The sequence below is a fragment of the Cupressus sempervirens genome, chromosome 2 (assembly GCF_028749045.1).
Source record: "Cupressus sempervirens isolate cs-2001-9-10 chromosome 2, ASM2874904v1, whole genome shotgun sequence".
In the NCBI taxonomy this organism is placed as follows: domain Eukaryota; kingdom Viridiplantae; phylum Streptophyta; class Pinopsida; order Cupressales; family Cupressaceae; genus Cupressus; species Cupressus sempervirens.
In genome coordinates this window covers 459795876-459813825 of record NC_143119.1, presented here as the reverse complement: position 1 = coordinate 459813825, position 17950 = coordinate 459795876, and positions in this window count along the sequence as shown.

Below are 17950 nucleotides of genomic sequence, written 5' to 3'. Positions count from 1 at the left end.
CTTTGGTTTCTTCCTTGGCATGATGATGATTTCTACATGTCAAATTATTCAAACATCTAAATTACTTAAAATGTGTAAATTACAAATTATTCAATTACATATAAAAATTATAATTATTTGAACGAATACACAATATATATCAAACGACTTGTCAAATTTCTAACCATTTCGAAATAACATTTCATTCAAACATACAATTTTCAATGAATTCACTATATATTACATAACATATCAAATTATAATCAAATTTGTATCTATATATCAACAAAAAATATTTAAAATGGATTGCACTAACCTTTTCTATTAAAGGAATATTCAAAAATTCTTCAAATCACGTATCCAATCATTGAATTTGGTGTTTGCTTGCTTCTAAAAGTGTTGAAATAGTGTTTGCTATGTTGAAACCCATGTTTTCTGTCGAAATAATAGAGAGCATAACAAACCAAAAGTTTAAAATGGATGAAATGAGCCCCAAAGTTGGGTTTTGACCATTTTTTGGTGATTTGAGATAGTTTGTATGCACTATAGCGCGTATGCACTATAGTGCGTACGCACTATCTCAAAACACATCACTCCCCATCCTCCCTACTCTCTATCCTCCCTACTCTCTCCCATCCCCTCCCTCTCTCTCTTCCTACTCTCTCCCATCCTTTAATCTCTCTCACTCTCCCTCTCCCACTACCTACTCTCTCTACCTCTCTCACCCCCTCTCCTCTCCCATCCTCGGCTCTTTAGATCTCTCACACACACTCTTATCCCCCCTATCTCTCTCTCTCTCCCTGTCCTACCACCTAATTTCTCACCCCCATCCCCTACTCTCTCTCTTCTCTACCATCCCCTACTTTGTCTCTCTTACACACATTCTCATTCCCCCTCTCTCTCTCTCTCTCCCACCACCTACTTTCTCTCCCCCATCATCGTACTCTCTCTACCACCCCCTACTCTCTCTCACACTCACACTACTATTACCTGCTATCTCTTGCTCTCAAGTTCTCTCTCTCCCATCTTGTACAAGCTCTCTCTGCCTCTCCCACCGCCTACTTTTGCTCCCCCATCCCCTGCTCTCTCTCTCTCATCTCCCATCCCCTACTCTCTCACACTCTCACAATCTCCCCCATCCCCTACTCTCTCTCTCCTCTCCCATCCCCTACTCTCTCACACTCTCACTCTCTCCCATCCCCTACTCTATCTCTCTTACACATACACCTCCATCCCTCCTCTCTCTTTCCCTCTCCCACCACCTACTTTCTCTCCCCCATCGTCGTACTCTCTCTCTCTGCCACCCCCTACTCTCACACTCTCTCCCATCCCCTGCTCTGTCTCTCTTACACACACTCTCATCTCCCATTGCCTACTTTATTTCCCCCATCCTCATACTCTCTCTCTCTACCACCCCCTACTCTCACACTCTCACACTCTCTCCCATCCCCTGCTCTATCTCTCTTACACACACACTCCCATCCCCCCTCTCTCTTTTCCTCTCCCACCGCCTACTTTCTCTCCCCCATCGTTGTACTCTCTCTACCACCCCCTACTTTCACACTTTCACACTCTCTCCCATCCCCTACTCTCTCACTTTCATAGATACACACATTCTTATCCCCCCACTCTTCTTCTTCTCTCCCATCCCCTACTCTCTACATCTATCACACACACTCCCATCCCCGCTATTTCTCTCCTTCTCCCTCTCCCTCTCCCACTCCCTCTCCTACCACCTACTATCTATCTCTCTCAAGTTCTCTTTCTTCCTCTCTAATCTCTCTCTCTCTCTCTCTCTCTCCCTCTCTCCCTCTCTCTCTCTCTCACAACCCTTATTCTCACTCTCTCTCCCATCCCCTACTACTTTCTCTCAAACTCTCACACTCTCTCCCATCCTTTACTCTATCTCTCTTATAAATAAATACACATTCCCATTCCCCCTCTCTCTCTCTCTCTCTCACAATCCTTGTCCCACTGCCTACTCCCTCCCATCCCCTACTCTATCTCTCTTAAATGCTTCCATTCCACCTCTCTCTCCCTCCCACCACCTACTATCTCTCTCTCTCACTCTCTCCCTCTCTCTCCCATCCCTCTACCATTGCCTACTCTCTCTATCTCTCTCTCCCATCTCTCATTCTTGACTCCCTCTTTCACACACACACACACCCATCCCCCCTCTCTCCTCTTCCATCCCCTACTTTTTCTCTCACTTGCTCTCCCTCTCCCACTGCCTACTCTCTCTCTCACTCTCACTCTCTCCCTCTCCACTCTCTCTCTCTCTGCTACCCTCTAGTCTCTCTTAAATTTTCACACTCTCTCCTATCCCCTACTCTCTCTCTCTCTCTCTCTCTCTCTCTCTCTCTCTCTCTCTCTCTCTCTCTCTCTCTCTCTCTCTTTCTCTCTTACACATATTTCTATTCCCCCCTCTCTCCCCCTCTCCCACTCCCTCTCCCATCACCTACTCTCTCTTCCATTCCCTACTCTCTCTTGAGCTACTTTGTCTTCCCCCTCTCCCATTCCATACTCTCTCTCTTTCACACACATGTATTCCCATCCTCCTCTCTCTCAAGTTCTTCCTCTCCCACTCTGTCTCCCATCACCTACTCTCTCTCTCCCCCATCCCCTACTCTTAATCTCTCTCTCCCAACATGTACTCTATCTCACACTTCCTTTCAAAAAACATCACTCCCCATCCTCCCTACTCTCTATCCCCCCTACTCTCTCTCCCATCCCCTCCCTCTCTCTCTTCCTACTCTCTCCCATCCTTTACTCTCTCTCACTCTCCCTCTCCCACCACCTACTCTCTCTACCTCTCTCACCCCCTCTCCTCTCCCATCCCCGGCTCTTTAGATCTCTCACACACACTCTTATCCCCCCTATCTCTCTCCCTCTCCCTCTCCTACCACCTAGTTTCTCTCCCCCATCCCCTACTCTCTCTCTTCTCTCTCATCCCCTACTTTGTCTCTCTTACACATATTCCCATTCCCCCTCTCTCTCCCTCTCCCACTGCCTACTTTCTCTCCCCCATCGTCGTACTCTCTCACACTCACACTACTACTACCTATTATCTCTCTCTCTCAAGTTCTCTCTCTCCCATCTTGTACAAGCTCTCTCTGCCTCTCCCACTCTCTCTCCCACTGCCTACTTTCTCTCCCCCATCCCCTGCTCTCTCTCTCATCTCCCATCCCCTACTCTCTCACACTCTCACACTCTCCCCCATCCCCTACTCTCTCTCTCTCCTCCCCTGTCCCCTACTCTCTCACACTCTCACTCTCTCCCATCCCCTACTCTATCTCTCTTACACATACACCCCCATCCCCCATCTCTCTTTCCCTATCCCACCGCCTACTTTCTCTCCCCCATCGTCGTACTCTCTCTTTGCCACCCCCTACTCTCACACTCTCACACTCTCTCCCATCCCTGCTCTGTCTCTCTTACACACACACTCCCATCCCCCCTCTCTCTTTTCCTCTCCCATCGCCTACTTTCTCTCCCCCATCGTTGTACTCTCTCTCTGCCACCCCCTACTTTCACACTTTCACACTCTCTCACATACCCTACTCTCTCACTTTCATAGATACACACACTCTTATCCCCCCACTCTTCTTCTTCTCTCCCATCCCCTACTCTCTACATCTGTCACACACACTCCCATCCCCCTATTTCTCTCCCTCTCCCTCTCCCTCTCCCACTCCATCTCCTACTGCCTACTATCTATCTCTCTCAAGTTCTCTTTCTTCCTCTCTCTCTCTCTCTCTCTCCTCCATCCCTTACTCTCACTCTCTCTCCCATCCCCTACTACTTTCTCTCAAAATCTCACACTCTCTCCCATCCTTTACTCTATCTCTCTTATAAATAAATACACATTCCCATTCCCCCCCCTCTCTCTCTCTCGCAGTCCTTGTCCCACTGCCTACTCTCTCCCATCCCCTACTCTATCTCTCTTAAATGCTTCCATTCCACCTCTCTCTCCCTCCCACTCCCTCTCCCACCACCTACTATCTCTCTCTCTCTCTCACTCTCTCACTCTCTCTCCCATCCCTCTACCATTGCCTACTCTCTCTATCTCTCTCCCCTCTCTCATTCTTGACTCTCTCTCTTTCACACACACACACCCATCCCCCCTCTCTCCTCTTCCATCCCCTACTTTTTCTCTCACTTGCTCTCCCTCTCCCACTACCTACTCTCTCTCTCTCTCTCTCTCTCTCTCACTCTCTCCCTCTCCACTCTCTCTCTCTCTCTGCTACCCTCTAGTCTCTCTTAAATTTTCACACTCTCTCCTATCCCCTTCTCTCTCTCTCTCTCTCTCTCTCTCTCTCTCTCTCTCTCTCTCTCTCTCTCTCTCTCTCTCTCTCTCTCTCTCTCTCTCTCACACACACACACACACACACACACACACACACACACACACACACACACATTTCTATTCCCCCCTCTCTCCCCCTCTCCCACTCCCTCTCCCATCACCTACTCTCTCTTCCATCCCCTACTCTCTCTTGAGCTACTTTTTCTTCCCCCTCTCCCCTTCCATACTCTCTCTCTTTCACACACATGCACTCCCATCCTCCTCTCTCTCAAGTTCTTCCTCTCCCATTCTGTCTCCCATCGCCTACTCTCTCTCTCCCCCATCCCCTACTCTTAATATCTCTCTCCCAACCTGTACCCTCTCTCACACTTCCTCTCTCTCCCATCTCCTACTTTAAATCTCTTTCCCCCCATCCTACACTCTCTCTTTTCCACCCCTACTCTCTCTCGCACTTCCTCTCTTTGCTACCCCTACTCTCTCTCTCATCCTATACTCTCTTTGCCACCCCTACTCTTTCTCACTTTCTCTCTCCCATCCTGTACTCTCTCTCCTCTCCTATCCCTTACTTTCTCTCTATCTCTTTCACGCACACACATAACCATTCCTCTATCCCCCCCCACGTAGTTCTCTTTTGCAACTTAGATCTTAATAGTGCATGCACACTATAGTGTGTGCGCACTATAGCGCACAAGCGCTATTTAGAACTGAGGTTTAAATAGCGCATGCACGCTATAGGGCGTACGCCCTATAGGGCACATGCGCTATTTAGACATTAATTAAACCCAAGCCTAAGGCTTGGTTTTGCCTTGGAGATCCAACCCAAAGGTTTGGATTTGATGAACAGGCCTAAGACGTGTTTTCTAGCAAACATACAAAAAATGATTGTTTTTTCTTCTGTGCTCCCCTTCAAGATTTCTCATGGTTGGGTATCGATAAGATCAGGTTACATAGCATTATAGATCTCTGTGTTAGCTATCTAACCATATAATTTATTTTTAATTTGAACTATTTCAAGTCTTTCATCTATAATTTCTTTTGAATGTATGTTCATTTTTTGTCAAAAACCACCACGTACTAATTGGGCTATAGATTTTAGCTCATTCATCGAATTTTGTAATAACTTAATTTTTTAGAAACTAGACTCCATTCTACACACTTTGAAAGAAAACAGTTTTGATTTTAGATTAGTTTTCAATTATTTCTAGGGGGAGCACACAGATATTTCACTTTTTTGGGATGTGTCTAGTTAAAAAATTCATAAAAAAAAAATACACATTATAAAATTACTCGAAAAATCTGGGATAAACTACATAGTGTTAAGTAACTTTTGACTAGAGCGATTAAAGAATTTCAAAAAAAAAGTTAAAATTTTAGGGGGGCCACACTTTGTACTGTGTTATATTTTTTTGGAATAAACAGTACCACTTTTTGTGGCCCCCTTTTTTGAGTACCTAAAAGTAAACCATTTTGAAAAAAATTAGTAGTTTAGAAACTAGATTCAAAGGACTACGAGTTTTGTTTTTGTCATATCTGAAAATTTTGAGCGTAACTATCTTCAAATTCTTGTTGAAGTTCAAAATTTTCAGATTTCAGGAAAAAGATGTCCACTTATACCCCCCTTTTGGCACGACAACTTTGTGCACTTACCCGGCCACATCTATACCCTAATACAGAAAAAAAGACCATATACAAAGCACCTTAATATGCTTCAAAAAATCAACATTATAAGGTTACTTATTACCATGTATTCAAAAAAATAGACATTTCAAGACAGTGTACAATTTGAGACCATGCATCATTCACGTACCAAAGCATGTTTTCCCTTGTTGTCTCTTTGTAGCTTGGCTCCAATAATTTTTCTCCTTTGATGAGAGCCACCTCTTCCTTGTGTATATCTATGAGCCTCATTGGTGCATGTTCTTTGATGGTAGCTAATTCGTCCCCTCCTTGTTTTTGCATTTTCTATATTTCCTTGCCTACCTTTCATGTGGTCACCTTTAAGAGCTTCCTCATTTTCTCTTCAATAATCTAATAGTTGAAATTTGAGGAGCCCTTTATTGTATTACTCCTTTTGCAGACCTAATACTAACAACAATTCCTAATCCTTGGTGCAATTATATATTTTCCACATTTTATGCCCCTCTTCTTTTCTTGCTTCACATTTTTCTCTCACCCTCCTTAAAATAGAGGGGACAAATATTCCCTAGATTACTTGGGATGTAAAACCATCCAGCTAATTTTGTAAAGAAGTCGTGATCTAGTTTCATGAAACACAAACAAGATTCCAAACCCCCTCTCTACATGGGGTTCATACATCTCTAGACCACACTTCTACTTTGTTCCACATGACCGACTTCTAGACCCCATGCACCAAACATAGATGCAATATTTATGTTTGTTCAATACTGGTATTTGCAATCAAATATTTTAGCCCTAATAAATCTCACACCATGATAACAAAAAATAGATCAAATGTTATGAAAATAATCCCCAATCTCTCATTTGAAATCCTCCCTTGAAAGGATGTACATTGTTTGGAAGCCTTCACATTGAAATTGGCTTCCATTCTTGCACTTGTCATCTAGGAACCCATTCATCTCCACCGCTTCAAATGTGAAAATTCCATCAAACTCCTCTTTTATAGGGGATTTCATGGGAAAATTGTACATTGATTGAATATGTCATAAAACACAAAAAAATGTGTACATGTTCTTTCATAAATGTGAATAAATCATCTTACTCTCAAATGCCACTAAAGCTTATTTTGATAAGATGTGTATCTTTAATTGGTTATGTCATTCATACATGTGAATATTTTGAAGTGTACCAACTCCCCTAACATTTCCACCCACTTGTTTCACGAAATCTATGTCATTCCCATTAGTTCTTGTAATTATATAAAACTGGTACTCTAATCCAGGTGCCCCTAATCTAAAATATCGATTAAAATCATCAAAGTCCTAACCAAAGGCACTTCAATTTCTACCATTTATCTAATTTAAATATCAAATTGAATAAATCACCAACATTTTCAATAATCCTTTTGATGGACCCTAGAAAAAATATGTGTTCAATAGATAATGATTTGATACATTTTTTCCATTTGGAGAGGAGCAATTAAGATGCCAGTGAAAAAGAAAAATATCGACACTTTAGAGGGTTCAAAGTAAAAGGCTCACAAAAAAGAGATGACTTCACTACTTCAGATTGTAACTTTTTAAAGGTTAGTGAAATCATGATTTCGTTGATGACTAAAAAGATGAGTTTCAAAATTGTAGTTCCTAAAAAGCATTTGAGGAAGCCTTGTAGAATTCCAAAATCAAAAATTTAGGAATCACTCTGAAATAAATGTGTGAAAAAGAAAAAAAGAGTTTCACTAAGTTTAAAAGGAAAAATTATTAATTTAATAACTTAAAATGCAAATCAAGTACTCGGATGATGTGAAAAATCAAATGATTATGAGGTGGATATATTGCAAAAAGTAATAAACCATAAAAGAAGAATGTAATGAATTGAAGTCATGGCATATGAATGAGATAGAGAAGTGACCGCTTATGTAAAATGTCCAAAGTCAAGATAAGAAGTAAAAAATTAGTAAAGGTGAAATAAAATAAACACACATTCAAGAGTAACAAGGGTAAGTAATATGTGTTATCTGTGTGGAAGAATATTAAATATGAACACAAATATAATTATGACTATAAAGCACTAGAAAGGGAATTTACATCATTTTTCAATCATCTATTCATTAAATACCCCTAAAGTAGCCTTAAATTACCTCTAATATGTCTAAACAACTTGTAAAATGGTAGTTAATGGCATAAACTAAGGCAATTTAAAGATTTAGAATTAATTTTTTAAAAGGGTAGTGTCTTTTCACCCTAATGGGGTGTGAAATCCATTCAACCACACACAAACACACACATGTGATGTAAAATGTAAAGAGAATATGAATTTAATAGGTAATAAGATACAATAGAATTATATTTCTTTACATTATGAACTAAATTTAAATCCTATGCAATTACTTTCTTGAATATGCAACTAAACTAATCTATTGTATTTCCTTATCAATGAAGTTAATAAAATGATGCTCTCCTTATATCTCTTTTGGCATATGGTTTTCTAATTACTCATGTTCTTCATTGTCCCTTTAGATCAATTATATTATTAGATGGATTAAAGCAATGCATTATCTTGATTACCAGATATTCTCATACCGTGCTCTAGCATCTGTCTAGTTGATCTCCTTTGGTTGGGGTTAAATTCATTTAGACTAGGGATTGCATTTATATTTTCTATTTCCAATAGTTGATAAGGTGCACACTGTCTCTTAGGGTTTGATGATTAGATTATGTGGGGTTTGACTCTATTTTCTCAATTGGATTAAGAACTGGTCTTTGATATATATGTATATATATATATATATGTATATATATATATATATACATATATGTATATGTATATATATATATATATATATATGTATATATATATATATGTATACATATATGTATATATATATATATATGTATATGTATATATATATGTATATGTATATATATATATATATATATATGTATACATATATATATATATATATATATATATATATATATATATATATATATATACATATATATATATATATATATATATATATATATATATATATATATATATATGAAGTTCTATTCACAAGTATTGCATAGTTCATTTTTAATATTATATACACACTCAAAACATTAACACATTTGATTTCTCCTTGAGAAGATACTTGCAAACTCAAGAGTATCATTCATAAAGTTTGAATTAGCAATCGTTAACTTATTTCAAGGGTCAAGGTAAAGGTACAACCACCTAGGTTTCCAAAGCCTATAGTGTGGAGATTGAGTTATCAAATTTTAGTCTTTGACATTAACCAAGATTGTATTGTGATTCCTAGCATCAAGGGCAAGACTCATAGGAATTTAAACAACAATTTTGGAAACCACCAAATTGGTGACTCTATTATGGAGAGTTTCTCACAATTAACATTGTGTAGTTACTCAATTATTGCCCTACTAGCGCCTAGCTCTTTCTGTGACTTTTTGGTTTGCTAGCTTTTTGGTGTCATCTCTTGTTTGTTGGCCTTTTGTTGTTGGATCTATTGTTTGTGGGTTGTAGTTTTTTTGAATGTAATGTTTAATCTCTAGATCTCTTTTGTATAGGGTTTCAAGGCCCCTTCAAAACCTATTTTCTTAATAAATATATTATGTAGTTACCCAGAACTTTCAGTTTCACAGACCAAAGAAGAAATAAGATTTTGTTCAAAGTGCACTTTATTGGAGGAAGAAACCATAAAGATCCAGTAATTGATCCTTTGAAAGGAGGTGGCGACTCTTCTTTCATTAAATAACTAAAAAAGATGAATTTTTTTATTATGTATACATAACGAAGGAAACAATTAATTCCTAATGGTATCAAGAAATTAGATCTCAAAAAATTCATTTACAAACTAGATGGATTATGGTCAACTTTGATCAATAATGTACCAAAGTTTATGGAATATGGCAGAAATTAACAGTTAATCATTTGAATGCATTCTATGAATTTATAAATAAGAATCAAATATAGAGTGAAGGCAGTGTGATGACATTATTTGCAAAATCATTAAGAGGTGATGCAAGAAATGAATATAAATCTTTGGTCTCTAGATGTATCTCATCTTGGGAGTAGTTGGAAGATTGATTCATATATAATTTTTGAAATAGCATGAAACATTGGGATCATGAACATGATAATATAGATGATTATAAACACACATAAGAAGGACTCATGGAAAAAGAAGATGAAACCCTTAATAAAGATAAAATTTCAAGGTTGTTAGAGACCAAATATAAAAAGAATGTCCTAGAATATAGTGTTTTTTTTTTCTCAAATGAATGGTCCAATATAAGATGAAGTGGTCCCTTAAAATTAAATAAATGATAAATGAACCATTGTATGATGAAATTGACTCAGAGAGTGACAGTCCAAAGGAGCATGAATTACACATAGATAAAATCAAACATCCTGTTTTCTTGAAGAATTAAGATTAGGATCAAACATAAGTAACTTTGATATTGTACCAAACAAGATGGCCATGATAAAGAAGGGGAAACTTTATAAAATGCACAACCTAAAGTTGATATTAAAAAAAATGTTATCACATGCAAGAAATACTCGAAATACCTCTCATACCTAAAATACATTTGTGATGAAGAGAATATTGATATAGAGAATATATTGTTAGAAGGAAATAGTAAAATGTTGAATGTCCTTGAAATATTTTCAAGTTTCTCGGTCAGAGACCAAACATAGATGTGGTGTGTTCCTTCACCCTGAAGAAATGGCTTCTCAAAGATCAGGTCAGCGTTACTACAATGGCTAAGGGGTTTCTCTCTTTTGACTTTACCTGTAATGAAGATATGGCCAATATTCTATGTGAAGGGCCCTAGAGTATAGGACAGGCAATTCTAGTGTTGCAGAAGTGGTCTTCTAAACTAGACCTAAATGAATCCTTTTTTCAGCAAGCTCCAGTATGGGTTAGACTCCCTAAGCTGCCCTTGGAATTCTGGAATGAGGATGTTTTTATGGGTGTGACCAGTTCCTTTGGAGAATTATTATCTATTGATCCTATTACAGCATCTAAGAGCAGACTTACCTATGCGAGGATATCTATAGGAGTTAGGGAGGGGGATGATATGCCAAAAGTGGTGTGCTTTGAGTCTAAGCTTGGTACTCACATTCAACAATTGGACTATGAGAGTGTACCTTTTGGTTGCTATCATTGTTTTAAGACTGGACATAAGGCTTTTCAATGCCCAAAAGTGAAGATGGACAAGAAGAAGCCTCTCCCTTCTCTCAATAGGGACATGAAAATTTGGAAGAGGAAGACTACTAGCATAGGCCACAAGGTTGACTCTATTATGGGTGGTCAGAAGGCTAGAGAAGTAAAGAAGAACATTACTCATGTGCCATCACCTTCATTTGTAATAGCTTGGACCAAAGATAAAAAAGATTATCCCCATTCTAAAGAGCTTGCCTAGAAATCTTGATATGTCAAAGTTTTTGTAGACCTAAAGGCAAAGCTAGAGGCAAAAGCCCTAGAAGGAAACCAAGTTGTCTTTCATGAGTCAGAAGACTCTCAGACAATGGAAGGGGCATCATATTTGCAATAGGTAAAACCTATGGTTAAAGATTGCAAGGGAACTACCCAGCAAATAATGAAGGAATCAAATTTGGAAGGAGTCCCTGAGTTGGAAAGGAGAAGTATTATGGCTGCCAAAGAAGAAGAAATGGATAGAGCCAATAAGGATATAATTATCTATCAAGGCCCAAAGGATAATTTCATTTCCTCTAGAGCAAAAGCAGAAAGATTTGTGGAAAATGAGAATGAATTTTTGGTGAGGGTGCTCGATGATAGGGAGGATCCTCCTAGAACTCCTAAGAAAGATCAAATTGTATCTAGGTCTTTGGAAATTTTCTTGGAAAGAGAAGCTTTTCTTTCCCCTAAGCCTAGGAAGAAATATAATAGAGAACCCTCTTTGGCCTCTTCAGTGGAGACAAGAAGTAGCTGCAAACCAAATGTGGGATCAGAGGCTAAAAAAGGTAGAAGATTAGAGAAGCATTCCAAAGAGAAGGAGACCAATTGATGTGTGGTGAGTGGGTGCCAGAGAACTATTCAGGAGTATTCCAAGTTTGGAAAATTAAGATCATATCATGGAATATAAGGGTCTTAAATGGAGCCCACAAATAGGAAATTATTAGGAATTTGATCAGAGATCAAAGACCTGATATCTTGATGATCCAAGAAACTAAGATGAAAAGTGAATTTCTAAGGAAAATTAAGTTTAGTAGCATGATGAGTGGGGAGGCCTCGGATGCAAAGGGTGCCTCTAGTGGCCTACTGACCCTATTTAATACCAAGAATTTCAAAGTTGAAATAGTGTTTAATGAGGGTAATATTCTTCTCTGTCATGTTCATCATATTCAACCCAATGAAAATTGGTTTTTTTTGAATTTATATGCTCCAAAAAATAAAAGAGATGGAAAGAATGATTGGAATAAAGTAGGTAACCTAGTGCATAGTAGTAATCTAAAGAAAGGCATCATTATGGGAGATTTCAACACTCCTCTTGTGGATGGGGAGAAGAAGGGTGGTCTGATCCTAAACTGGGAAAGTAAACAAGGCCTCTCTAACTTCATCAATGGTATAGCTTTTATAGACCTGGATCTTATGGGAGGTGCCTTTACTTGGTCTAACAAACACTTGGGGAAGGATTGCATCCAGGTTAGATTGGACAGAGCTCTAATCTCCCCTAGTTGGCTAAAGTCTTTCTCTTGTAGGTTAGATCTTCTTCCTAGAGTGGGTTATGATCATTTTCCTATATCCCTCTCAGTTGCTCCAATAGAGCCTAGAAGGAACCCCCCCACCCTTCATATTCAAAAAAATGTGGACCTCACATCTTGATCTTTTGGAAAAAGTCAAATTTTGGTGGAATTTAGATGTGGAAGGCATTGCTATGTTCAGAGTTGCCAGGAAACTAAGTAATGTTAAGAGAATGGTTAAGGTTTGGAATAAGACTGATTTTGGCCATATCTTCCATGAGAAAGATGTTTTGTCTGACAAACTTATTTTTGTTCAAGCCTCTATTTAGTAGGATGGGTATGATGAGCTTAGTAAGAGGCTAAGTTGTCTATTCTTATAGACCTACATAAGATCATCAGCAAAGAGGAGAAGTTTTGGAGGCAAAAATCTAGGGTTAACTGGCTCAAAGATGGTGATAATAATTCAAAGTTCTTTCATCTAACCACCCTCAAGCATAGAGCTAATAATAGAATTGATGGTATCATGAAAGGTAGGATCTGATGACTAAGGAAAAGGAAATATCAGCTAAAGTCGTCTCCTTCTCGTCTCTCTTGTCTTGGGATCCTCTTTTGTCTAAGGTGGACCATGAAGACTTGGTTTTTTCTATCCCTTAGATCATCCAACCTCATCATAACTTTATGCTTTGTGCCATTCCTTCTGCTGTTGAAGTTTGTGAAGCTCTCTTTTCCATGCCTATGGATAAATCTCCTAGCCTTGATGGGTTCCCTACCTTCTTTTTTCAGATGTATTGGTAGGTGGTGATGGAAGATATGGTGAAGGCAATTTAGGAATTCTTTGGAGCTAGGAGCATTCTTAAAGAGATTAACTCCACTTTTTTGGTCCTCATCCCTAAGGTGCCCGGGGCTAACTCTTTTGAAAAATTCAAACCCATTAACTTGTGCAACTCCTTTTATAAGATTGTCTCGAAAGTTCTTACCTCTAGGTTTCTCAAGCTCCTCCCTTTGATCATTTTGCAACAACAAATGGGTTTTGTCCCAAGCAGACAAATGTTAGACTCGGTCATGATGGTGCATGAAGTGATCCACTCTTTGGAAGCTGGAAAACGAGAAGGGATGCTGCATAAATTGGACCTTTCTAAAGCCTATGATCAAGTTTATTGGACTTTTCTTGATATGGTGCTCAAGGCTTTTGGTTTTGACGTCAAAGTTTGCAAAAAAATTTCTCAGCTTGTCACTACTTCCTCTCTTGATGTGTTGGTTAGTGGAGCCCCTTCAAATTTTTTCAAACCCTCAAGAGGGTTGTGGTAGGGGGATCCTCTCTCACCTATTCTCTTCATTATCCTGGCTGAATGTATGGGAAGGCTTATTGAGAGAAAAAAATTAAGAAGGCATAATCAAAGGGTTAAAACCTTCCTCCAAAAGTGATCCTTTTTCACATTAGCACTTCGTTGATGATACTATCATGGGGGGAGAGGCTTCTGTGTAGGAGGAAAAAGCCATGAAGGATGTCTTGGATATCTACTCCAGAGGGTCAGGCCAACTAATTAATTGGGATAAGAGCTCCTTATATTTTACTAACACTCTAGAGGATAGATAGAGGAAAATCTCTAGGATTCTGGGTTGTAATGTGGGAAATTTTCCCTCTACCTATCTTGGGCTTCCTTTGGGTATGACTCCTTCTGGAATGGCATTATGGACAGCTTCATTAAAAATCTAGTAGGCTAGAAAGGAGCTATTCTCAGTCAACCTAGAAAATGTCAGTTGGTTAAATCCATCCTTTAGAATTTGCCAATGTATGCCTTAAGCCTCTTTGTGATCCCAGTTAAATTTGTAGAGAGGATGGAGAAAATTCAAAGGGATTTCTTATGGTCAGGTGTTGAAGGGAAAAAAAGATACCCTCTAGTTTCCTGGGACAAAGTCTGCCTTCCTAAGAACTATGGAGATCTTGGTATAAGGAAGCTTTCTCACCTTAATAAGGCTCTTTTGGAAAAGCAATTATGGAGTATCTTCAACAGTACTAGGGAATGGAGAGACACACTAGTCAACAAGTACATTAAGAGGCCTTCTATCCAATTCTCCCTCTTTAGTGAGGACATTCCTAAAGGTTCTACTATCTAGAATGGTTTGCTTAAAGTTAGGGACCTGGCAAAGGCCAAAGTTTCTTGGAAATTTGGAAATGGGGAGGATATCCAGTTCTGATCTGATAATTGACTTTTTCAGGGCCCTCTAATGAACAATTTGGTCTATGATGTTTGGGCAAACCATTGTATCCAAATTTTTGGGTTGAAAGTTAGTAATTATAGGAATGACCAGGGTTAGATAGATCTATCTATAATCTTTGAAGATCTAAGTCCAATCATGTTAATGTTAAATTCAATGGTTCTCAGCAACGAGAGGGATGAAATGATTTGGGCGGACAACTTCAGTGGTAATTACTTGTTGCTTTAGGGTATATGGCTCTTTGGAGCTCTAAAGACAGACCTCCTTGGTTGAAAGCTTAGATCCCAGGCCTCACTCCAAAAATCAATATATTTTATTGGCTGGCCTTACAGAACAAAATTTTCAGTCATGACAACCTATTCAAAAGAGGTCAGTTTCTACCAAGCAGATGTAGTTTATGTAAGAACCAACTAGAAACTAGCAATCACTTGTTCATTCACTGTACCTTCTTTAGGGAGGTCTAGGACTTCCTAACCCAAGACTTAGGGATTAGTTGGTGCATGCCAGATAATCTCCTAAATTTTTTCTACCAATGGAAATCCTTGTTCTATTCCCCTATTTTGCAGGATTTAGGAACTTGGATCTTACCCCACTTCTGTTGGAGAATATGGAAGGAGAGAAACAATAGAATCTTCAGAGACAGAGAGGAACCTACCATTGTCCTCGAGAAAAATATTAACAAAAATATAAAGGAAAACTACCTAGTAAGGAAGGGGGGAGATATCAAAATGGGTGGTAGGAAAATGGAGAAGGAAAAAGAAAGACTATTAAAAAGACAGGAAGCCAAGTGGCTTTGCCCCCCAGAAGGATGGCATAGAGCCAATTTTGACAGGGCCTCGAAGGGAAATCCTAGCTCCTCGAGATGTGGAGGCATTATTAGGAATGCATTCGAGGATGGAGTTGAGGCCTTCTCTCTCTCGCTTGGATTCCAAACTAATCACTTTGCAAAAGCAAGTGTGGCTAGTCATGTGGTGAAACTGGCTTTTAAAGTTGGAGTTACCAATTTATGGCTTGAAGGGGACTCGAATAATATTATTAAAAGTTTAAATGGAAATTCTCATTATTCTTGGTCGATTGCTAATCTTATTAATGAGACACATGAGACTCTTGCTAAATTTGAAAGAGTCCATGTCACTCATGGTTTCTAGGAAGCGAACCCAATGGCAGATTGGTTTGCTAATAATGGTGTCCAATCTGACCAAAAAATGACTTGGCAATCGGGAAAGAGTTTTCTAGCAAATGTTAAGAGTTTGATCGAGCTGGATAAGATCCAAGGGAGTACAGAGGAGACCAAACTACTATTATGAATAGGAAAGGCTTATGGGGAAAGGGTACAACTCATAAAGGCTACATTGGTAAATGCAAGAAGTGGGAATTATTACATTTTATTTGGCACGCTTCATGGGTCTTTTTTTGCATTCATAATCTGAGAAAAGACAAGAACTATTTCTTCAACTACCCTCAAAAACATGAAAAACCCTATCAGGTGGTGAGGTTTCAGAGAGCTATGTGTATGAGAATTGTGGGAGAGCAAAGTACCGAAATGGTGGGAGAAAGGTGTAGAAAAGAACTGGTAGGAAAAATGGAGAAATGGAGAAGCAAGGAGAAAGTTTGGGAGCAGCTGGTTCAGGGCAGGATTACAAGGTATATCATGAAGTTGCATGGTTATAACCAAAATGTGACTGATAGCATGGTCAATTCATGGAAGTATGGTAGAGTCAAGGTGAATGGGATAGCTTTTCTAATTATGGAGGAGGTGATCTCGGCTATGACTGAGATTCCAATGGTGGGCTTTAAGTTCTTTAGGGATAAAAAGCTTTCGACCAATGTTGTGAAGGACTTTGCTAACAATCCTAAGGAGCTGAATGCCCTAAAAAAAAGTGATACGTTTTATGATCCGAAGTCTATAATGAAGATTTGGAGGTATGTTTTGCGCATTGTCATTGAGTACATTACTCTTGACCTTAGGTTTTATCATGTTCACACCCACCATTTTGTTCTTCTAAATCATTTTTGTCATGATAGAAAAGTTTCTTTCCCTTTCTATTTGTTGAATTCTATGAGCAAGGCAGTGTCAAGCTTCAAAAAGAAACCCTCTGCTAACCCTGCTCTGCATGAGGGGTTGTTACTGCTCATCTATGATCACTTCAAGGCTCAGATGATTAGTAACATCTTGTCACAAACTAGGAATGAGGATATCAATAGCTCTAGCTATTCCTCTAGCTTGGATGATATTCAGAGCATTAGTTCTAAGGAAGGAGGGCTTACCTTCATGGGTAAAAAAGCTTCTCCAAATGTTAAGAAGTCTCCCTCCCCCATCATCCCTAGAAGAATTAGCCCTAGAGATCATGGTCAAAAGAAGACTAAGAAGGAGGAACAAGAAACCTATGATGAAGAGGAGGTGATGGAGTCTAAAGATGAGGAAAAGGAAAGGTAGGAGGAAAACATGGATTCCCAGGGTAGGAAGAAATGCAAGAGGGTGGGCACGGAGGATGAGAGGTTACAGCAGGACCTGGACTCTTCCCCAATCCCTCTCTCCCTTGTCTATCCCCAAGCCCATCCAGAGGTGCAAACTTAGGATAGTTTTGGTGCTGAGTGTGGGGAGGTGCTGGCGAAAGATAGGAGGAAAGTATGGAGAAATTTTAGTGTGAGGACCTTGAAAATGGGTATTTTTAGGGAAGTGATGAACCTCCAGATCCTGGTGAACAATCAGGAGGAACCACGTCTTGAAGAGCTCATTAACCCTACTATAGTGGCTATCTCTAATAATGCCAGGGAATCTAGGATGAACCTCTTGAAAAATTCCCACAATAGCATGGTTGATAAATTTACGTTAATCAAGTGGCTTTTTCACAAGCTAGAGGAGGTTAAGGAGAAGGTGGTTCAAATGGAAGGAGCCAGGAATCTTAAGGGCCTAGAGAAAGGGACAGATTATGGTGAAAGGCATAGCTCGGAATAAAGGAGGATCCACAATTTGGAAAATTATAATCACAATCTGTTGAGCCAAACGATCTCACTGCTCAACTCGATCAATAACAACATTTTATCTTTAATTGAGTGGCTTAAATATAGAGGCATGCAGGGGGATGTGGA